Source organism: Elgaria multicarinata, chromosome 10 (assembly GCF_023053635.1).
Source record: "Elgaria multicarinata webbii isolate HBS135686 ecotype San Diego chromosome 10, rElgMul1.1.pri, whole genome shotgun sequence".
Lineage (NCBI taxonomy): Eukaryota > Metazoa > Chordata > Lepidosauria > Squamata > Anguidae > Elgaria > Elgaria multicarinata.
The window spans coordinates 61035194-61059607 of record NC_086180.1 but is presented as its reverse complement, the minus strand read 5'-3'; the positions used below and the strand labels follow the sequence as shown (position 1 = coordinate 61059607).

Genomic DNA, 24414 nt, shown 5'->3' with positions numbered 1-24414 from the left:
GTACCTGTTTGAGCCACATCCAGGGACAGGTAATGTAGCACTCTCAGGGAACGAGAATTTGTCTTACTAATATTCTTCCTCTCAGCAACCTGGCAGCACAGACTTATCCTCAGTAGTCTTGCATCTAAGGTCACATCTCATGGCACAAGATTATAACCAATCCAAATTTGGATTATAACCAATCCAAATTTATGCTTGTCAAATAGTGTCATCACACAGGAGAAAATTGTGTTTCCTTACCTCCGCCACTGCTTTTGTCTCTCATTACTTCATCTTTCTGCCCAAAGGAAAAAGAGGAAGTAAACAAAGACCACGTGGCCTATTCAGGGGCTATTTTTATCGTGCCGCTTCTCCTGCACACAGCAAGAGATCGCAGCACATTCCATTTTTGTTTTTGTTTTTTTAAAGTCAGATTAAAAGGGGTCTATTTTGCAACAGAAAAACAAGTGGAAGGAGTGGGAGGTGCGCAGGAGGTGGACGTCATCAACTAAAGGACACATGCACATCCGTAAGTGGGCAGCAGCAAGTGTGTGATAAAACTCGTCTGATGAACTTCAGAGACCCACCGTCACAATGGGCTTCAGAAGCATTCAGAGTGCCTCCAAGGACCAGAAAAACTGTGAAGATTAGTCCTCACTCGCCTCTTCCCCCCACCCTCTAAACCAAACAGGGAAGGAAGCTCATCCTTGTTGCACTTGCTTTGGAAGCACAAAGTCTGAAGAGAGGTCAGGGGCCTTCAACAGATAAAGAGATAACCAGTGGCAAGCACAATTACACACCTGGTTAAAGAAGTGTTTAACATGAGCTTTCTGAATGGAATACTTGCTGTAAGCAGAGGAGGCAGAATAATGCCTACCAACCTTTTTAAAAAATGTTATTTCAAAAATTAAATTTAAAAAGAACCCTGCGGAAGATTTCCTCAGCTGAATTTAGCATGACAGGATCTGACCATGGCAAACAAGTTCACATTCTCTGTGCACAACTCTACACATAGCTCTTTAAATACACATAGCTTGGTGAAAGGGGTGGAAAGCAAGAAACATGCCTGTTCTGAACTTGTTTTACAATAATCTGGGCAAGAAAACAGCTTATCTTTTCTTCAACTCGCACTTTCAGTTAAAGTTAAATGCTTTGGGTCTTTATCTTGTTCACTTGAGATAAGGCCCAAGGGTTTTAATTTTGCCGTGCGCAGGCCAAGGAATTCCTAACATGGTCCCTGCATAAATGGCACATACTGTCATGAAGCATAACTATAAATATATATTGTTACCAGCTTGAACCAGCTCAACCTAGAAAACACAACAGAATCACCCCCAAGCTGCCCTTTACCACATCCATAACACTGATCAGGCACAGCAAAAGTAAACAGAGAAAAGAAAAGAAAAAACAGCTTGTTAGTCTAGTCTGAAGTACCCCCATATATTTCACTGGAAACCGGATCTATACGACTGCTTTAAAGCACTTTAGAACAGTTTTGACAACTGTATATGGAGTGTGTCCTGGGCCCCAAACAGTTGTCAAAACTGTTATAAAGCGCTTTAAAGCAGCAGTGTAGATCCTGCCTAAGTTGTCTTCGGAGTAAGCTGCTTATACACAAACACACTGGTAGTTAGCCCTTTAAACCCGCCTTCCCCAACCTGGTGCCCTCCTGATGTCTTGGATTTCAACTTTCACCAGCCCCAGGCAGCAGGGACTAGGGTCAGGAATTCTGAGCATTGTAGTCCAAAACATCTGGAGGGTACTAGGTTGTAGAAGACTGCAGAGTTGAGCAGAAGCAGTAGAAAGCACAACTGATACCTTTGCGAAAGAATGTGGCACTACTAAGGTCACCATCACCTTTTCTCCTAGCACCAAGGTGGCACCTTTTCTCCTGTGTCACTGGGCAGAGATTTAATAAAGTGCAGCTTTCCCAGACACAGAGATGTAATTGCAGGAAAAGTTGCGTTAGTCCAACACCTGCCTGCCATTCTGAAGACGTGGAGGAGAGGGCCGCAACACGATATGACACCCAACAGCAATGCGAAAGATAAACGTTAAGAGAGTTCAGCAAAGATAGCAGCATTACCTACAGTCAAGGCAAGACAGTGATCCACTCTTGAACAGCTAAGAGCGCGATCTTATGGATGGTTAGATGGGAAATAGTTGTACAATTCCCAACATGACTAGTTGGGTAATGCTGGGAGTTGTAGGACTTTTTTCCCATCTAAACATACATAGGATTTCACCCTTAGGGTTGTTGGGGGGGGGGAGTTAATTTAAAAAAATCTCCCCCCCCTTCTATCTAACACTTTCTGCTTAGGAAAGCATGCTTCAGCGCCAAGGAAACAATACTGGCTTGAGACAAGAGAACGCGCGTTACAGCCCACGTTCTTCAACTCTCTCCTGTCATCTCGCGGCGCGCGTAGAAGTAACCCGTTCCCACGTGCTCAGAGAAAGCAAACGCGCCCCTACGAGGTTGGGTTGTTCCGTCACCCACCCACCCTCTCCCAGAGAGAGGACTTTTTAAGCACCCTCAGCCAGGGCTGTGTGGAAAAATTCGCTTCACAGCCTGTCGAGTGTGTGGAGCAGCAGAGCTCGCAAGCTGCAGTTTCCCGCCAGTTCTAGGCGAAGCGCCCACGGAACGGATTGGGGAGGAGGGCGGTGATGAAGGGGAAAAGCAGGAATGAGAGGGCGGGCAGAAGACTTCCACTCACGGGAGCCGCACTGCAAGGGTGGAAGAGGCGGACTTTGGACGAGAAGGCAGGAGGAGGAGAAGGCGGCGGCGGCGGTGGCGGTGGACTCTCGGGAGGGGACCCTGCCGCCCGCTCGCAAGCCTAGCCGCGCTCAACAAGCCCGCCAAAGCAAGAGGAATTCCCCCGGGCCAGGTCCCCACTTAGAGCAGCCGTAGCCCCGCCCTGCGCTCTCCCCCCTCTCACGCCCACCTCCCTTTCTAGCCAATGGGGAAAGGAGGCGAGGCGGTGTTTGGCAGCGCCTCGCTGGCTCCTGCACACTTCTGGAGTTTCGGGCCTGGGGAGGGAGGGAGCGAGGGCTTCTCTCCCCACAGCTCCAGAGGGGGATTCTCTTTATTTTATTTATTAATTACATTTCCGTACCGCCCAATAGCCGTAGCTCTCTGAGCGGTTCACCACAGTTAAAACCCTAAAATGAAGCAACACGATCCAACAGAATATAAAACTTTGAGAAGTTGAAAACGACAATATAAAACCAGCAGCAGTGTGAGGATCCAAAAAAATATAATCAGGGCTCAATCCTAGACATGTTTAGACACGGGGGGAAAGTCCTACAAAGTCCAACATGGCAGGTTAGCGCATGCTGGGAAATGAACCTTTTTCCTATCTAAACATGCATAAGATTGCAGCCTTAAATTCCTCTCCACCCCCACCCCGCTCACACATGGGTTGAGGGCTCAAGCCAAATGAACAGAGCTTGGGAATGAGCCTCACTTTTCGGAATGCCTCACTTTTGAGACGGGGTGGGGGAGTAGTTTTCCCGTGTGTAAATATGGAATTTCTATGCATACTTATTCGGAACTGAGTCCCAGTGTCGCCTTGCAAGTAGGAAACGTACAGAGGAGCAGGATTTAAAAGTTGGAAATAGTCCTTTAAGAAGTATTCCCCGCTCCCTTCTCCCCCTTCCCTTTGCAAACAAATACCTTTTATGATGTGCTTTTAAAATGTGTGCAGTTCCTGATGTGTAATTTCCTTGTAACTTTTATCTACAGACTGTTCTATTTGTTAAAAGGTCCTGGGAAGCTGTAATTGCATATTGTCGAATAATATTTTCATTTGGTGTCAGTTCTGCATGTGACACACACACACATTCCGTTTCTTCTTCCATTCCTATCACTATGCCTTTTTTTCCTACATTGTTTTCTTTGTTAAAAGTGTCCCACTTCATTCTCACATAACCACAGAGGTCCTTCTTGTTCAAAAGCCACATATTTTGCAAAGCCTTTCCTTGACCCCACATCTCAACTTTCCTGTGGTTGCTGCTACTGGCTAAGCTACCCCCAAGGATAAAAGTGAACAGAAATGAACAAATACAGGTGGGGAACCAGAAAGAGTACTAGCAAAACATCTAACTCACTTTCATCACTAAGTTTTTCACAAAATATTTGGTACTAGACAACCAGGAAGAAGATACATTGATTGTGTCAGTCTGAAGTGAATAGAATAAGAGATTGTCGAGTAGAGTTTGCAAAGAAGAGCACACACACACAAAAAAAGCAATTAATGTATCTTTAAGAGCATTTTATAGCATGCTCATTACTGGCTATTCACAGATGTCATTCTGACCGTGCAGTCAGCTTCCTGTTCATCTCCCGCTCCATTTTCTGGTTTTAGCACTGAAAATAAACCAATTATAACCCGACTCTTCTGATACATCAATATTTCGGGTTTTCCTGCCATCTGCAGGCAAAGTTGCACTATAAAATGGCCCCTAGGGGGAACTGTCCCATTCAACTGCATTGAGGCTGCACAAGCCACCAGCTTGTTGCAGAAGAGAAGCAGGAAGCACAGCCTCAGTAAGGGGATGTGATTTCCCCCAACTGAAGAAGCTCTAAAATGATCAGAAAACTGGATTACTTTATGCATGAGGAAAGGCTACACTTTGGGGGAGCCGTGACTAAGGCTAAGGGATTTAAACAGAGGTTTATAAAATTATCCATGGCATGGACAAAATGACTAGAGAGAAAAGTTTTAACCTCTGTTGTAATACCTGGGTCAGTGAATTCATTAAACACATTGGTGGGTTTCATTACAGACAAAAGGAAGGACCGCTTCACACAGAGTGTAATTCACTTTATGGAATTTGCTGCTAGAAAATGAGGTGATGGCAACTAACTTAGATGGTTTTAGAAGCAGATTAGACACAATAATGGTGGGAAAACCTCTCAGAGGCTGCCAAGTCATGATGGCGATAGGCAGCTTCCTAATTTCAGAGGCAGCAGTGTACCAGTTTCTAGGAGCTGCAATTCCTGCTTGCAGGCTTCCCAGAGGCATCTGGGGATGTAGGGAGGTGTCTTAGTCCAACCATTGGTCCATATAACACAGTATTGTCAACACGGACTGCCAGTGACTCTCTGTCAGGCACAAGCTTTTCCTGCCTTATCTGAAACAGGATGCTGGACTTGATGGACCATTGGTCTGATCTAGCAGGGTTCTTCTTCTGTTGTTTTACTGTCTTGTTCTTATATTACTAGCGTAAAGATCATGTCAACATGGCCACTAATAGTCTGAGGGCAAAATATACTGTTTGTTGACTCCCACTGTGTCAGTCCTCCTGAAGCTGTATGGAGGTTACTTTCCTTCAACGCAATTGAGGACTTTTGGGCCTCACTTCCTCATGCCCATCACTGCTGAATGACATTCACTTCTTCCCCTCAGGCTTCAAGCCCACCTCCTTCCCTCTTCCACCACATTTTAAAACCTGGCTTTTCCCAAGACCGCTTCTTTTCCTCATCCAGCGCCACCCCCGCCATCAATATGGATGCTCCAAGAGTAGGTTCTAATTGTAAAGCCCAAGGCCCTCCTTCTGTCCCTGCCTTCGTGTTTTTCTCACTCCATGCCTGCAGAACATGGAGTAACAGAGGAGCTGTAGTTCCTTGACTGCCTCAGGCTCCTGGCCAGGCTCAAGCTTTGAACTTTTTCGAACTTTCAAATTCTTCTGCACATCTACACTGCTAAAACTTCAGTTTAAAACAAAAATGATGAAAAACGGTCTGGTAGATCTCTAGTATCAAGCCTTACACTACCGTATTCTTATATAATCATTTCTATTTTCTTGTGGTTAGCTGAATGGGGGATATAAATGTTTATAATAAATATTATGTAGTAGTAGTAGTGAGCTAACATTTTTCAATGCACCAAGTTCAGAGGGTTCCGTGCAAATTGAAAACTAGCAGATCAGGAAGAGCGGTTTTTTTTAAAAAAAACCATTTAGCCTGTTCCAGTTTTTGTTTTTTGTTTTGTTTTCAAGGCGCATTTCCACACAGGGGCACATTCAAAGTTTTTACATTTTTAACTGTCAACCAACTGTTAAATTCACAAGAACCTGCCCCCAAAAGCACCCATAGCAGAGGATAGAACAAATGCTGTTTCATATTAATAATTTGCCATGTAGAGACAATTGCCACAAAGAGTAATTCAAAATGGTCTTCCCATGACTGCCATTTCAATATTAACATCACTCCAGATTAGCTGAATTTCTGCATTATCTGAATGTTTTACTACAGTTGTATAACATAAGCCAACGATCAGCCCTATTTTTAAAAAATATGAATACTAGACTGAAATATAACATTATTCTGTATTTCTGTTCACATTTATATATCGGCTTATTTACATGAGATGGGCGGGATGTCTAATCAGAGAAGGGAGCTTAGATATTAGAGTATTTACAAGGTACAGGGCAGTATCCAACGTTGCCCGCAGACTTCCTGTGCAGCAGGAAGCTAGCGATTCTTGAAGCAACCAGAAATGAGTGAAAGTGCTTGTTTCCAGAACAGGGCAGCAGGGCAAGGCAACAGAGCTTGCAGAAGGGAGTTCATTTCTGTGGTTGCTTTACGAAGCACTCACAGTGGGTCCCACTAACTGTTGGTCCCATGGGCACAAAAGAATTGGTGGAGTCACAACAGTAGTACTTGAAACAGCCCACAGTCTTTAGCTACCGTATATTGCAAAAGAAGTGAATCAGCTATTTGGGGGCAAACCAGTTTCATGATGCAGTTGCTTGGAGAGCTTTAACTCCTCTAGTTGGAGCTCAGTCTCCCACATATTCTGTGGTGCTATATGAACCTAGAAGGGTTAGCTAAAAACACACTGTCAGATCTAATTGGCCTAAAAAGCATTGCTCCAATAGTACTTCAAAGGCTCCTTCTAACCGTGCACACCGACTTAGAAGGATTACAGTGCTTACTCTCTCAGTTAAAATTCTTATTGTCATGAGAGATCAGACACTAGCAGATCTCAGGTTTAGCCTAGAATATATTTCATCCATAGTATTATAATCCCTCTGAGTTAATGTCAGACAGCATGGTGAAACCTTTTGATGTACTTCATTCAGAGTGAATATGAGATATTTTTTTCTGGATGACCCCATGCATTCTATGCACCACCCAGCTATTAAAACAAAAGTGCTCTAAAACTGCCTAAATATTTTCATTCCTTTATGTGAATTGCAATTCTCTTACGAAACTATTTTCTTTATGAATTGATAAAATACTGATGGTTACAGGCAGGCTGATCTGTTTAACCTGACCAAACAAGAATAGGGCAGGGAGGAACCACTTTGCTGGTAAAATAATTGTATAATGAATATCATTCAGCTTGAAAAATTTCTTCCTCCTCTTTTGGCCTTTCCAGTCTGTGTCCCTGCAGTACTGGTCTTCCCCTCCCGCCCTTTTCTTTCTTTTTTACTGTGATAGAATTTGTGCTGTTTCTACTGTCATTGTTACATTTACTACAAAAAATATACTAGCAAGCCAGGTTGGAAATTCAAGTTTAAAAACACTGCATAAAACAAACAAGAAATAGTAGAAGAAACGATTAAAAAGCCCCTTGGTGGACATGCTTGCAAAGAAAGATGAGTTTTTAGCCTGTTGATCAAGTACAGTGGTTCAGGATTTTCCATAAGGTTGGGGCCATTTCAGTGAAAGCCCTATCCTGTGTCCCCAGCAGTTTCACCATGGAAAAGGTAGGAACATGGAGCAAGGCGGGAGTTCTAGTTCTCATAGGACGGGGAGGAACATATGAAAGAAGACTGCTCCTGATATAGGGGGCTCCAGTGCTTAAAGACGATGGCCAGGATCTTGAATTGGGCCTAAAAGTGCATAGGAGGCTAGTGGAGATGAACAAGAATTGTGAGAAAAACCCAAATTGAAAGACAAGTTGCAGAATTCTATGCTAGCTGTAGCTTCTGATAAATCTTCTAGGGTGTAATGACCCTAGGGTGTGATTAATAATGTAGAGTTGAGTTTACCTGCTCATCTTGCAGTCCAGCCCTAGTCCTTGCTCTCCAAGTAATATACTTTTGACTCCGAAACTTCCACAACGCTGTTCCTTATTGATATCTATGTGAGAGTAGACTAACTCCTGAGAAACTACACATAGGGCTACCTGGCTGCAAAGCCAACACAAAGAGAATGAAGAATGGGCCCCACCCAGGCCTCCAGAAAGGAAAGAGAAACAAACAGCTACAGGCTTCTTAAAGATATATACACATACACATAGGGTAGACACTCAAAGCGGCCTAATCCTGGTTAGAGAGGAAGGGTTGCAAGTGGCTAATCAACTCAAATTGGCAAAAGGCAAATCCACCCTTGTATGACATTCTCACTACTGGAATTATATATTTGCCATGAACTTCTGGATGTTACTATTATTTTGCACCTCCATTTTTAACAGCTGCCAGACACAGAGAAATTAAGCTGGTGAAGCTTTTCACATTGCCTTACCAAGAGAAAAATGCCTTCTAAATCTCTGTATTTCCAGTTGTGTTTTAAAGTACAGGAGCAGAGACAATAAAAAGTTGGTAACCCTCAGATGTGTCTCCTGTACAGGCATTTGGCAAGAAAATGGTTTGAGGAAGCCATGGATTAAAAATATTCAATGGAATCATCGTGTATATGGTGCTTTACAGCACAAATCCTATACAGGTCTGCTGAGAAGTAAGCCCCACTGAAGTCAGTGCTCCCAGAATAGTGGGCATAGAGCATTTACAGCCTTAAAGCATTTACTTCCAGATTATTTACTTCTAAAGGAAGTGAGGCAGGTGGCTACTAAAAGGAGGGCTTTCTCCGCTGCTGCACCCCGGTTGTGGAATGAGCTCCCCAGAGAGGTCCGCCTGGCACCTACACTGTACTGCTTTCGTCGCCAGCTGAAGACCTTTTTATTCTCTCAGTACTTTAACACTTAATTTTAACTTAAATTTAAATTTTACTGTTCTAATTCTGTATTTTAATCTTATATCAATTTTGTTGCGTGGTTTTATCCTGGCTGTGCTTTTTATACTGTATTTTGAAATTGTGCTTTTAACATGTTGGTTGTTTTATTATGGTTTTAACTTTTGTGAACCGCCCAGAGAGTTTCGGCTATTGGGTGGCATAAAAATGTAATAAATAAATAAATTAGACAGGTATGATAGGATTGTAATGCAAAAGCCCCTCTTTGTGGGATACAACAAGCATCTACTGCATAAAGATTTGCTAACCGTTTTTTGGGACCACAGCAAGAACGGAAATCGCATCAGTTCCGAAACCTACAAGTGAACCGTCAACTGAAAGCCAGGAAAGGAGACTTTGGAATATTGCCTTACTAGAAAATCTAACCAAAGAGCTAAGTGCCATGCATAATAATGCAATTGACCAGGACTTTTAGACATGCTGTCAATCCTAGATTCCTCTAGCCAAGCAGAGAGTTGGCAGAGGGGTGGGGCGGGTCACATGTGACCTTCTGGAAACACCTAGTTAATACTCCCTAATTAATTCAAGAGGACATTTAGCCCTATAGTTTTATATCTCTATATCACTATGAGCTCCATCACACCAGCGGTTTAATGCACTCTCGCCACGCCTGGAATCTGGTTTCTCAGCATGGGACTCACATGACATCATCCCAGTTCTGCACCCATCTCACCTCTTTTTCTCCATTTTGTGTATTATTTTGGTGTGGGCAAAGTCTGGATTATTTTTCCCAAGTGGATTTAATGTGCCCTTACGCCTCCGTGTATTGCTGACCTCTCACATTTTCCTTTGTTGGGGGCCTGTGCTTTGAATGGAGTCTTGCTGACAAAAGGGGAGGGCGAGGCAGTTTTCCAGCAAGTGAATGGATTTGTGCTTAGTCAGTTGAATGGACTTCTTACTGCTGCAGCTCCACCCTTATTGCCCGCAGAAACGGAGCCCAGCCGATGAAATGTTAAATCAGTAAATTGCTAGACAACAAAGCCAGAGCAAGGTGGGGGAAGGAGCCCACATCCCTGAGGACCCAGCAGATCTCAATTTTATGAACTGGAGCTGCACATTATCAAAGTAAAGGAAAACAAATGCAAACAGGTGGAATTTCACATTGGTGGAATATCAGGTTTAAGGGGGGAAATTAAAAGGAATGAACTGATCTGTTTCAAACTTAGCATGGCTGAAGCCCTCCTTAAGCGCTATCAGATGCCAAGTTTGATCTCTTTAACTTTAAAAATGATGCAGATGTAAGCATTTTTGTTAATTTCCATTAAAAAAATCCTTAAAATCAAGACATGAACAGATCTGTTTCAAACTTGGCATGGCTAAAGTGCTCCTTAAGAGCTATTATGATGCCAAGTTTGAGCTCTTTAACTTTAAAAATGATGCAGATGTTAGCATTTTGGTTACCTTGGAACAAAGGAGGGGACCTGACCACCTTTACAAAAGAAATTAGTTAAAATGATTGTTCATCTGCCCACCCTTTGAAACCAGAAGAAAAAAAACCTACAGGGGGAGTGAGAATGTAGGGGGCAAGGTGGGAGATTTCACCAGCATAGTAGCGACATAAGTGAAAAGAAACATGAGCGCAGCAACTCACAGACGTGAAAGTGCCCAGCACTCAACCCGCTAAGGAAACGGAGGGGGAAACAAATCAGAGGAAAAAAGTAGGTGTGATGGAGGTCTTTGTCAATAGGTTATTTTATTCTTGGAGGCAGTTAGGTTTTCATGTTGTATTGTTCATTGATTAAATATTTTAAAAAATTAAAAAAGATTGTAGTGTGACATCATAATCGCTATAGTCAGGCAGAGACAAATTAGACAAACTATATTAACCAAACTGAGTATAACTTTAGAGTGAATCCTATGCATGTTTAGATGAGGGGGAAATCCTACAATTCCCAGTGTTGCCCAGCCAGCATGGCTGGCTGAAGAATGATAGGAGTTGTAGGACTTTGTTCTAAATATGCATGAGATTGTACCTTAAATGCTGTACTAATCAGCTTGGTTAATATAAACACTGACTAATTTATTTCCGTGATCCACTGGTAAAAGGAGTCTGGGTATTTCGCTCAGGATGGGGAAACACATCTGAATAACACTGAATTTTATATTTCCAAAATGGAGCTCCAAATATTCCCTTTCTTATTCCCAGTGACCCTAAGGGCAGCTCCATATCCAAAGCCGTAATCATCACATGTCCTGCAAAACCCAAGTTGATTGTCTGCAGAGGTTCCCTCTTCCCCCACTTCATCTTGGGACTCTGAACATGAAAACACTGTGAGATTATCATCAAGTTAGGGTTCCCCCCTCCTCATTCCCTCCACTGCCCCTCTACCAAACCTGTTTTTTCTAACACCTTGCCTGATGAAGAAACCTTACTATGTTGAAAGCTTGCACATAGATTGGATTTTATCCAATGTTAGTCCTAAATAGACCCATTGAAATGAATTGGACTTAAGTCAGACTAAAATTTGATATGGCCCTTTGTCATCTTTTGGTTGACTTAATAGAAGTATTATACATCATAGATTTTGGAATTTTTTTACAGTCCTTTGGGGATGGGGAGTTAGTGGTTTGCTTAAGGCTCCCTAGTGAGCTCATGACACTCATTCTTTAACCATGATCCAACAAGAGCTAATTTGTACAGCATTTAACCACATCCATGTGTAGAGGGGTGGTGTGCTGAACCAAAATAACGCAAAACATATCTGGGAAGAGCATCACTCTGCAAGTTAAAATATGTTTAACAACAGGAAGCTGTATGTATTTAGCTGGGCCTCTTTTCACCCCCTCCTCCACCTGTTGAGGGGAACATTTTTCATAATCAATAATGTCTGTGAGGGGAGAATAATGTCAAATCAATACATCATTTGTGGAAAGGAAGGCAATGCCCTTTGGCGTAGGATACACATTAATTTGGCAGGACAACAAGAGCAATCTTACTGGGCTGCTCAAGACATAGCCTGCTAGATAAATATAAGATGTTATTATCCAGGACAGTGTGTCCTTTAACCTTTTCCGAACACCACACACTGGGCAAAAATTAACAGAGACCCAAAAAACCCAAACAAACAAAACAGTGCCAGGTAGGATGACATAAATTATTTGTGAAAAGATTTGTCTGATTATGACTGCAGTCTACATCCCACATATTATAGAGCAGCCCTAACACTTTTGCTAGTATTACTCCAGAGTAAATAGGCTTCAATTTTCAGGCTCTGAAGGAGAAACTCAGCTTGCTCTGTCTTGTATACAGTCATCCATGGCCACTATCTGTGTACACTTATTGGAAGGAAATCCAACTCAGCTCAGTGGGGGGTTACTTTCTGATTAACATGCTCAGATTTTAAATCTCATAAGGTAAAATACTGACATTAATTATAGGAAATCCACAAATGTGTACAATTGCCATTTATAAGTAAGAGGGTTTTTTCACACAAAAGTATAAACATTGCTCTATTTCAGGGATGGGGAATGTGTGGCTTTGCAGATATTTGTTGGAATGCAAGATATTTGTTGGCTGATGGAAGTTGCAGTCCAACAATATGCAGAGGGCCACATGTTCCTCACCCCAGGTCTGTGGGAAAGCTGGATAATTTCTTTCTCTCTCCTGGTTATGTACTTGTGTTTGTTTTTGTCCAAAGTGAAGGGTATACAAATCATTGGCTCCCAGAAAACGAGAGTGAGGCTGGAACTCAACAGATGCACGGTTGCTGATAGGTTTGCAATACATGACATGTTTTGCAGTTGGAATTGCCAAGGGCTGTGTAAAGAGAGATTTCTGAGAGGGAGTAATAGGAAAGGTGCAATCATCTTCTCTCCAGAGACGAACCAAACAGCAGCAGTAACCTGTGAACAGCATGGTGAGCAATTAGATATTTTAAAACATCATCAGTGCCAAGAAAACTGTACGTATTCATCTAGGGGGAAAGTATACCATTATATACGTATAATGGCTTAAAAACTATACATATAAAATTGTATACTTTCTTTGCATCTGCCTGCTACATTCAGAGTCTGCCTTTAGCACAGTGTCCAACCAGGGCCAGCATCAAGAGTAAGCGTTTGGGTACCAGCCAAGGGCTTACAACACAACAGGGGCCCACCAACAAGAGGCCCATGGACTTGCTGTTTCTCTTTCCCGTTGAGTTACATCTTTGGGGAGTCATGGAAGAACAATCAACGAGTTCTTATCATGACAGTTTTTGTTGTTGGTGGTTGTAATTGTCTTTGTGTTCTTTGTTAGTTTGTTTTTGCAGAGAATGGCTGAGATTTAAAAGCAAGCTTCCCACAGGAAAAAATGGCCAGATCAGATGTGAAGTCTAAACACCCTTGGTGGCCTTAAGAGAAGAGTATATAAATATATACTTCAGTGCAGTTTTCAAATGAAGTTCAGCGTACTGAGGCCTGAAGATCCGCCTACCCAGCAGAAGGTCAGTGTGAGCAACTCATTGTACTGAAAATGAAGAACATTCTCGTTCAAAATGTTCCCCAAGGAGAGTCATCTTAATGTTGAAAGCTTCTAAATGCAATGGGAAAATGGCACTAACAACTATTAAGTGTTATATAGAATCTATCTCGCAGCAGATGGCAAATTCAGCCAGAAGGGCTGGTTTTAATCGTGTCCATATTTGGGAAGAAACAATTTCAAGATGGGAAAGGGATATTTTATCAGCGGTAAGAGAAAGATAAATGCCTACAATCTAGAAAAAAATGTGTTTTAAGCTAGGTTTTGCCTGGGTCTTTTCCTGTTGTTTCTCTTGTTTTTTTGAATTGGATCGATTTGAGTTATGGGCTGGTTTGCATAATCAAGCCACGGTGGCTTGTTGTGAGCCATGGTGTGTGCCAAGCGCAATTTGCATTATCACTGCCTGGCTGTGGCTTATCCTGTGCTCTGAACCCAGGTAGCATGGCTTATTGGAAGATTAAACAACCCTCAAATAACCATACAGCAGCTCATGGGTTATTTTATTGTTGCTTAACACTCCAACAAGCCATACTGCCTGAGTTTGGATGACATGACAAGCCGTGCAGGGGCAAGTGTTTAAGCGAATGGCACCCAGCATTCACAAAAGGTCACGATGGTTTATTTAAGCCATAGTGGTTTGTTTTAATCATGAAAACTGGGTCATTGCTTTAACCATAGGCTATGAAAACACAAAGAAAATACAAATAATTTCAAATCAACAAGAATTACCATGGTGGTAACCATGTTAGGGCCAGACTAGACATGACATTAAATTAGTCATTCTTTGCATTTAATGTGTGGTTTGTTTGTTTAAAATGCAAATAGCATCAGCTAGCAGTGGAGGCTGAAAATTATCAGGCTAACAGCATGCATGAAGGGGGAATTTAGCCATTTCCTCCCATTCTTTGGTCCTGAGGAAAATCCCTTCTCTGTAGCTGAAATTTGCTTTGAGGAGGAGAATCCCCTCATGGCACCAGTGAAAAAAATTCTTCCAATACTAATAGCACTTCAGAGGAGTAATTTTCCTCAGACCCAAAGCAGGGGAGGAAACCAATAATTTCCCCCTCCACACATGCTGTGAGCTTGCTAATTTTGAGCCCTGATTCAATGGATGTTATTTGCATTTTTAAAAACAGGCATGTTAAATGCAAAGATGCATTTAATATCACATCTAGTTTGTCTTTGAGGCAAAAAGGAAACTTCTTAGAGATTAACATGTTTATTATGGTGTAAGCTTTCATGGACTGGGGTCTACTTCATCAGATATGTGAAATGTTAGTTGGCAAGTACACATGGGGCCTGCCTACATGCAGGGAAAGCCCCATGGTGGCTGTGCATCCGCACCGTGTCGGTTAGACCATGCAGGTGCAGCTTCAGAGCCACTGAGGGGCTTCCCCGCAAAGCTGTTTTTTAAAAAAGTTGGGGATTTACCCTGACTTTTTCAAAGGGAACGACATCACCATGACAGTTTCACCATGTAACGTCACTCCGGGGCCAATCTGGGGCCAACCCGGAGGTGGAACCTAGTGGAAGGTGGCCAGGAATTGGTTATCTTCCACCAGGAAGAGGGCGGGGGCAGCTCCAGGACCTGGATCGCCACCCAGAAACCCAGGGAGAGGGAAAGTGCAGGGTTGAGGAGGGAGGCGGCACCAACCTTTCGCCGTGAAGACAGCCTCATGGTTGCAGAGGTGAAAGACATGCAGGTACTGAAGTCAAATACAGGCTGTGACAATTACTTAAAGGTTAAATGTATACGAAATTATTACAGTGACCATTCACAAAGCAGTGCTTATGATAACATAAACATCTTGGCGTTGTTAAGCTAATTAGCAGTGGGATAAAAACCCATTCTCTTGATTCAGGCTAGAGGTATAAGTCCTTGATAAGTCTGAATTCAGCGATTTTATGCGGGAGTCTCCCTTGGAAGTTCATCCATTCAAGAAAATTACAACTTTAATGTCAATAGTGTATCCCGGAGATTGAAAGGTTCTCCCACTAATTTTTGAATATTGCCATTTCTGATGTCAGACTTGTGTTCATTTATTCTTTTGTATAGAGACTGTTCAGTTTGTCTTATGCAGAATGCAGAAGGGCACTGATGCCAGATGATGCCAGGTCCTGTAACAGTGCGGCCAGAGTAGTTATACATAGATTCGTTATCAATCTGTTGCAACAGTAAAGGAAGTCGTGTTTTCTGTAACAAATCTATTTCCATGCTGTTATTTTAGGTTCTGTAAGTTCTATGCTCAACTGTGTAATTGATGGGGTTGACAAGATTATATATTTTTGAAACTGCCCGTATGAGTACAAGAAAGGTCTCTGTAGGGCTGGAAAGCCTCTATGGGAAATTTGTTAGGCAAAGCTGCAAAACTAATACGTTTAGGAACTGTGAGAATGCTTAGGGCAAAGCTTCTTGTGCCAGCATTGTAAGGCATATTGGGCACTAAGACAAGGAACCTCAGAGCAAGACCAGATCTATACCAAGCCAGATAGAACACTTTGAAAGCAGTTTGAAAAAAGCATATGGAATGTGTCATAGGCCCCAACAGTTGTCATCACCATTATAAACCAGTAGTGTAGATCCTGCCCAAAATAGAATTTTTAAGGGCTCTTTTCCAAATACACGCCTGTAGTCATGCCTGTGAAAACATAGTGCTTAAGTATGCTAAGGTGGTGGGTTCACGTTGGCCAATATGATGCCCCCTCTTTTAGGGGAGAGCCCATAGCTCAGTACTGCAGGAGAGGGAGAAAGTGTGACACCTTTTCTATGGGTTGGCCTGGCCCACCCATAGAAAAGCTCTAGGGTGGCCATGTGTCCTCCTTTTGCACATTTGAAACGCTGCCAGAGGGAGCAGCCCTCTGTTTGAAGGCACCCTCTGTCTGAAGGGCTGTCCTGTCTAATTCTGGTTTAAAGATAAAGAACCAGAAAAACTGTTCCCCATCAACAGTTAGTACCTGGACAGCAGGCTGAACAGGCAGGTGCATGGGTCACCTGGTCACAATCTTCCCCGCTATGGTGACATGTACTGTTTTTCTATTTCAATTATAATAATCATAATGTCTAAATTTGGCTAGATAAATATAAATTAGCATATGCAATTTTTGTGCAAATCACTGTCCTCTTTTTTAAACAACAACAACAACAACAATTCACCCTAAGTCCTACCCCTCTTATATGCGTCAATAGCCAGAAAAAGAAGGAAGAGGAAGGAAAGTTCTGCCTTGGGCCTAGTTTAATCCACTTTGTAGTCATGTTGTGGGAGGAATGGGTTATATCAAGGAAGCAAGTTAGAATATAACTATAATAACTGCCTTTATGGAAAAGCCTTGCTTTTGAGGGGAATGTTAGGGGATGTTAAAGCTAAACCCTGCGCTGATTGATTCGTACAGGGTTTTTTGGGCATGAACAACATTGCCTGATGCGGCAGCAACTGAGTGATCTATGTATATATGTGAACTTGCTCTTCCTGAGAATAATTGGCTGAGGCCAGGAAGTTAAGGCATCTTTTTAAAGATGGCAATGGAGCCCTCTGAAAACGATGATGAAACAGAAGACCAGTCTTTCTCAGCCTGGTGTCCTCCAGATATATGGCTGTGCTGGCAGGGAAAGATGAGAGTTGTACTTCTATGCATTTGGAAGGCACTAGGTTGGGGAAATGTTGCAGTAGCCAAGCGTAAAAGAGATTCTTCTTTCTTGCTTTATTTCTTTCTTTTACTTAACATTAATGATATTTTGTCAGCTACATCATCTGTTAATATACCTGAAACAATTCCATTATTCAGCTGCATATACTACTTCCCTATTGGCTATTAGCATACAGTTCTTTCCTAATAGATTCTATAATCATCCAGCAAAACAACAAAAGTACTGAAAAGTTTTTTTTAAAAAAAAGTATTCACACTAATTATTTCTGTCATGCGAGTTGGCAGGCTAACCAGCACATCATTGGAGTGGGAATGTGTCATGTCACAATGTCTCTTAAGAGTACATGGGAAAACCCTTCATAAAGAGTCAGGATAAAAATAGGAAACCCCTAGGGACACAGTACATGCTTGGATCACTTCAACTCATTGCTAATTCCTGGTTTGGGTTTGCCCTCTTTACCTTTGAGTGAATCTGGTAAAGTTAATCCTTGGAGAATATATATATATATATATATATATATATATATATATATATCTCCTATACCTCCACATGCTTATTTATTTATTTATTACATTTATATACTGCCCCATAGCCAAAGCTCTCTGGGTGGTTTACAAAAATTAAAAACAGTAAACATTAAAAAAAGTATACAAAGTTTTAAACCATCAAAAGCATAAGAACAACAATATAAAAACAACAACATCCATTTAAAAACAACAGTTCTGAGGTCTGTTAAAAGACAAACTTAGCGTTGTTAAATGCTATTAAATACCTGGGAGAAGAGAGAAGTCTTGACCTGGTGCCTGAAAGATAACAATGTTGGCGCCAGGCGAGCCTCATTGGGGAGATCATTCCAGAGTCGGGGGGCCACCACCGAAAAGGCCCTCTCCCTTGTTGCCATCCTCCGAGCTTCCCTCAGAGTAGGCACTCGGAGGAGGACCTTAGATGTTGAGCACAGTGTATGGGTAGGTTCATGTCGGGAGAGGCGTTCCATCAGGTATTGTGGTCCCAAGCCATGTAGGGCTTCATAGGTTAAAATCAGCACCTTGAATTGGGCTCAGAAATGTATAGGCAGCCAATGCAAGTGGGCCATAATTGGTGTTATATGTTCAAACCTACTTGTTCCACTTATCAATCTGGCTGCTGCATTTTGCACAAGCTGCAGCTTCCGAACCATCTTCAAAGGCTGCCCCATGTAGAGGGCATTGCAGTAATCTAATTTGGAGGTTACCAAATTATGCTTATGAACCTGTATGAACAGATAATAAATCCACACTCTCAGGCACATAATGATAGATCATTTTTATTGATTACTTCTAAAGTCCCTAACATTTTCTAAGTAGTATATACAGAGTAAAAGATTAGACAGTTCCCTACCCCATGGGCTCACAACCTAATAGACAAGATACAAAAGGAACAAGCAATGGGGAGGGAAGAGGAAAGTAAGCAAATTCAGGTTCCAGTTCTTGAAGTTACACAATCTGAGATGGCCAGGTGTCCCCTTTTACACAGGATAGTCCTATATTTGAAGGGCTGCCAGAGGACCATCCGCCCAGAGAGCCTCGGCTATGGGGCAGTATATAAATGAAATAAATAAATAAATAAATAAATAAATAAATAAATAATAATATATCCTCTATTAAAGATACAGGAAAACTGTCCTGATTTTGATCTGACCAATCTGGGGTAGGCCAGAGAATATCTTGCTGCTGGAGGGGCTTATCATGGAATTCTTTGGAGCGATGCCATTCTTTTAATTTAAGAGCTTTTAATTTTATTGTATTTATATATTGCTTGTCTTCCAAGGAGCTAAAAATGGCACACATGATTCTCCTCCCTCCTGTTTTGTCCTCACAACAACAACCCTGTGAAGTAGCAACTGGCCCAAGGTCACCAAGTCAGATTCATGGCTGAGTGGGGATTTGAATCTCAGTCTCCCCTGTTTTAGAGCCAACATTCAAACCATTGCACCACACTGGTGTGGCGTCTGGTCATATTTAGGGTGACCCTATGAAAAGGAGGACAGGGCTCCTGTATCTTTAACAGTTGTATTGAAAAGGGAATTTCAGCAGGTGTCATTTGTATATATGGGGAACCTGGTGAAATTCCTCTTCATCACCATAGTTAAAGCTGCAGGTGCCCTGCCCTCTTTTAAATCTGGGAGTAAAACATAGCCAAAGGCAAGGGTGGAACATTATAAAGCCCTGAGGAAGATCGCAACCACGTTCGAAACACGTAGGCACCTGGCACTTTAATAAAACTTTTACTAATATTATTGTTGAAGATTACTTGGTTCCACCCTTGCCTTTGGCTATTTTTTACTCCCCTATGGGGTTTTCCTTGCTTTCGCACTCTTTTAAATCTGATCACAGTATAGTTGCAGTATAGCTCCTGCAGCTTTAACTGTGGTGATGAAGAGGAATTTCACCAAGTTCCCCATATATACAAATGACACCTGCAGAAATTCCCTTTTCTATGCAACTGTTAAAGATACAGGAGCCCTGTCCTCCTTTTCATATGGTCACCCTAGTCATATTAAATTTTCCATCTTCACATTTATTTATTGCTTCAAATAAATAATTAACTAACCTTTGTACCATTTCCTCCTACAGATGAAGCTGTGCATAAAGTCTGGTGAGAACAGAAGGGAGGGAAAAAAGAGAGGAGACATTTAATTGGTCCAACCCTAGGACAGAAAGTGCTAGCTCCTTTGAGGGGTGCAAATCAAGTAAGCTGTACATCAGTGTTCAGAATTAGTATTCTCGTATTTGTTAACATTTTGAGGCTGAAACCTATGAGTAAGTACAGTTCAACTCAGTGAGCTTACTTCTCAGTAAATATGGGGTTGTGTGCAATGTTAGTTTAACTAACCCATTTATTTCAATGGGTGTACTCTAAGTTGGACTAACATTAGATACAACCCATACATAGGATTGCCCTGTCAAATTGTCATCCAATTATCTGATTCATCTTCATAACAAGAAACTGATGCCGTGAGACCTGTGAAATCTACCATGGAGCTGAGATTTGAACCCAGCTCTTTCCTACCCAGCTTCAACAAGTTTTTAATTATGTGACTTTCTATCCACCTGCAAGTGTTCTCTCTTCCTGGAGTATTTTTGGAAATTCTTACTTTTTCTGAGTAGGGTGCTGCTGGGGTTTTGCCTATGATCTTTGCTTAATCATGTGTTTTCTTGGAAATCTCAAGTGCTTCTCTGTATTTAGAAGATTAACAATTCTTCCTCAGTACATTTGATAAGACTTGTTCGACAAACTTTGAAGAAGTTAGCTTAAGTCTTTAGCACCAAAATGTGATGCCAAGACAAGCAATCCTAAAAGAGAATCACGAGGCTTGCTGGGTCGGCCAAGAATTATTCTAACCCGCTTACTAAAACAGCCATTTTAAACTCCAAAATGTGACATTTGGGGCCTTATGCATAAACCAGTTCATAAACTCACTTGTTCTATCTGTCCCCCCCCCCAACCAGGTATCTAACATATTCCATTTACTTAAGACTCCTATCACTGAAGTACCATTTTGTTTGGAAATGTCTTGTTCATGATACTTAACAGTTAATATGCACACAAATGTGGCATTTCAACCAGCTCTTTAAATGTGCTTATTTTGTAGGGAAAGCGAATGTATAAAATTCCTATCGGAATTTTAAATCGAAAGTTTGCCATGAGTACAAAATTATCATTTTCAGTTATTTATTGCTCAAAGTGCCATATCTTTTATTTCATACAGTAAGACCAGACCTCAGGAGCACTGCGCCCATTGGGGGTGGGGTGGGAGTGGAATGTGTGGCCTATTGCGGTGAAGCCGGGAGCCACATACGGAGCCCTGCACCCATCGAGGGTAGGGTGGGGGGAGCGGGGAAATTAAAGTATTTTTTAAAAAAACTTGCCTTCCGGTGCTCGAGCGCTCGTGAGCGCCTGTCATTTTTTTAAAAAAATGGCGTGCGCGACGCCTCTCCTCCTGAGGTCGTCACGCCTCACATGTAAATGGAGGAGGGATCTTGCAATAATCACATTGCGGGATCTTCCCTCCTCCGTCGTTGATTAAAAGATAGGTCTAGCTAAGGCCTGTTTCCCAGCCCAATTCAAGGTCCTGGTTTTAACATATTAAGCCATACATGGCTTGGGACCCAATACCTGATGGAACGCCGTTCCCGACATGAACCTACCTGAACACTATGTTCAACATCTAAGGACCTCCTCCTGGTGCTTACTCCGAGGGAAGCTCGGAGGGTGGCAACAAGAGAGAGGGACTTCTCTGTGGTGGCCCAACTGTGGAACAATCTTCCTGACGAGGCCTGCCTGGTGCCGACGTTGTCATCTTTTTGGCGCCAGGTCAAGACTTTTCTCTTCTCCCAGGCATTTAGCAATATGTAATGAGCCTGGGCTTGTTTTCTGGCTCATCATTTGTAAAATTGTTATAATGGTTTTAAATGTATGTGCATTTTGCATGCTTTTGTGGTTTTTACTTTTTGTATATTGTTTTAAAGTGTTTTTATCTTATGTGAACCGCCTAGAGAGCTTTGGTTATGAGGTGGTATACTAATGCGATAAATCATCATCATCATCATCATCATCATCATCGCTCCCACTCAGTTGCTTGACATGCAGAAAACAAGCAAGCAGTGGCATCAACCGCTCCTCCTTACCACCACCACCACCACCACCACCATTGTCAGGGCCAGAATAAGAGGCAGGTGAACAAGCAGCTTGCAATGGGGAGGAGAACTCCAGGGGCCTCTTGTCAGTGGGCTCTGTTTGGGTGTAAGCCATAGATAGGTGCCCAACTATACTTACCTTTAATGCTGGCCCTGAACTGGATAACTTATACTAATGACATCTTTAGCCAGGCTCAAATTGCACTGAGCTCCCTCCAGCTCCTGTCTTCTGGGTGTTGTTGGTCTTAGGGAGCAATCGTATGGCCCCTAGACATTATCTGAGGGGCCATAGGATAGTGGGGATCCCCCCTCCAAGGTCAAAGACAGCACTTTGATCTCAAAAGTGGGAGATCTACCCCCACCCCCTCGCAGCCAGCATGGAAAGAACCATGCCAGCTCGTCTCCGAGCTTATAAAATCGACCTTGGAGAAGGAGAAAGGGGGTGAGGAGGTAAGGAGTCCAGAGAAGATATGAGCTAACCTGAGCCTCTTCCACTGAAGCAGCATCACTAGATGGGCAAAAAACCCATCTAATAAAAAACAAACAAAAACTACCAATAGGAAGATGGGGAGGCGAAGATCACCTCCACCGCTCCTCCCAGCCTGCTGGCTTCAGCCTGATAGGGCCTTAGATACATAGAAACCTTCGAGTTCAGAGGCTTTTATCTCTTGAGGGCACAACTCATAGGATTGCACCCTTAAAGTAACATATACCACAGCAACTACTAGCCCAGCCACAACACCCACCAGCCTAGTCATGTGACTGCCATGCAACTAGCTGTAGTGGAAGAGGATTGTTCATTTTAACCTACAGCCAACCAGCAGCAATATAGAGGTCTGAAGAGTCCACAGTGTGTGTGTCTAAGTCTCAGTTTGGCTCTCTCCTTGTCCAGCCTGTATGTGCCTACACGATTAGAGACTGCAATTGCCAAAGTGTGTGTGTGCATTTTCTACAAACTTAACTTATTCTTTGTGTATCATTTCCCATGCTTCACTTTCTTGAAGGAGTGTGCTTTACATGTTTGCTTCCTTGACATATGTGACTTCACCTGAGTGTTGTCTCAGCTCACTTCCTTGATCTCTCCACCCTGGATTTACTAGCAGTTCTTGTTGTTGGAACTTCTCTCAGCCTCAGTGTAGATGGCTTAACTTCCACTGTCCCAGGAGTGTGTGTGTGACACATGCCGATGTAGATGCTTTGCTGCTCCTCTGGAGGTCTCTGCTATGTACAGGCCCTCCTTCCACATACACCACTTGTCTTATGATGGACATTTCACCGTCATTTTTTATTAACCCCACATTCCTAGGAAATAATGGTGAGCGTGAGTTTCCAGAAGTTCAAACTTCTGCAATGTTAATATTAGAAATAGCTGCCTAAATATTAAGAAATAATTCTCATCCCTCTCACCCACTTACCCTGCCAGTCACATGCTGAGTTTTTGAAGGGCCCCTTTTATCAATAATTACTACAAAATCCCCACTTGTTCTGGAATGTTGCCGAGTATGTCAATTTCATCAACTCAGAGAAACAATGTGACAGCTGCAGTCACAGAAATGGGAAGTGTTCCTTTTCTTTGCCCAATTGTTTCCTTCATTTCACATTTTCTTTTTTTGTTTCATGGTGAGAACATCAATGAGTAATTCTTAAGGTACATGTTAAAAGTTAAGCTAAGTAGCACAGAGTTAAAGGTTACAAATTTACAAAACTGATCCACGTGAAAAGGCTGGTCTCAGGATCAACATCTCGTGTGTTCCTTCAAGAGAGACCCAACTAGGGGGAAAGTTTATGTCCTGAATTCAAGTGCACCATGACAAAGAAATGTGGCTTACTGTACAAAGTCTCTTTCTCTCTCTCCCCCCGAATATATAATTCCTAACGTGATAAATAATCACTCAATATTTCCCTTGGAATCAAAGCATCTATAATTTATTTATTTATTATTTATTTAGAATATTTATATACCGCTCCTCATTGAAAAAATTTCGGAGCGGTGTACAAGGTAAAATGAAAATAAAAACAGAATAAAACAGTTAAAACAAAATTTAAAAAGAAGCAAAACAACAACACAGAAATCCAAGGCTGCATGTTAAAGAAAGGCTTCTTGGAATAAAGATGTTTTCAGGAGGCGCGAAAGGAGTACAGGATTGGAGCCTGTCTGACCTCCAGAGGCAGGGAATTCCACAGGAGGGGCGCCACCACGCTGAAGGCTCTTCCCCTGGTGGATTCCAATCGGAGGATGGATCTAGGTGGAACCACCAGGAGCAGGCCCTCGGATGACCTCAGTGACCGGGCAGGTTGGTAAGGGAGAAGGCGCTCTCTCAAGTATCTAGATCAGCCATCAGTTAGGCAGTGGAGAAAAGACCACTGTTCCAGCACTGCTATTGGCGGTACTGGGACAGCAAACTCAATTAGAATTCCTGGGGGAGGGCATTAATTGGAATTCCTGGGGAGAGTGGTATGTTCTCCGTGGCCACTCCCAGGCTCTGGAACGTCTGCCTAGGGAGGCTAAGAGCTTCTATACATGAGTGATTTATTGCACGCTCATGAGTGGCCACTCATGGAAGTTTGCTGGTCCTTTACATGACACTGTCAACCTCCAGGACATCTCCCATGCCTCTCCCCGGTAATGACGCTTTTAAAAAGATCAGAGATGATTCACTATTTAAAA

General features: G+C 42.4%; 1 protein-coding gene across 1 annotated transcript in view; it reads right to left on the bottom strand.

The window, feature by feature from the left end:
* The window catches only part of SLC7A2 (solute carrier family 7 member 2), a 56540-nt gene extending 53714 nt beyond the window's left edge, over positions 1–2826 (bottom strand). The window contains exon 1 of the mRNA XM_063135954.1: positions 2694–2826. The gene's annotated coding sequence lies outside the window, so the exon portion shown is untranslated. The remainder of the gene's footprint in view (positions 1–2693) is intronic.
* Between the last annotated feature and the right edge of the window lie 21588 nt (positions 2827–24414).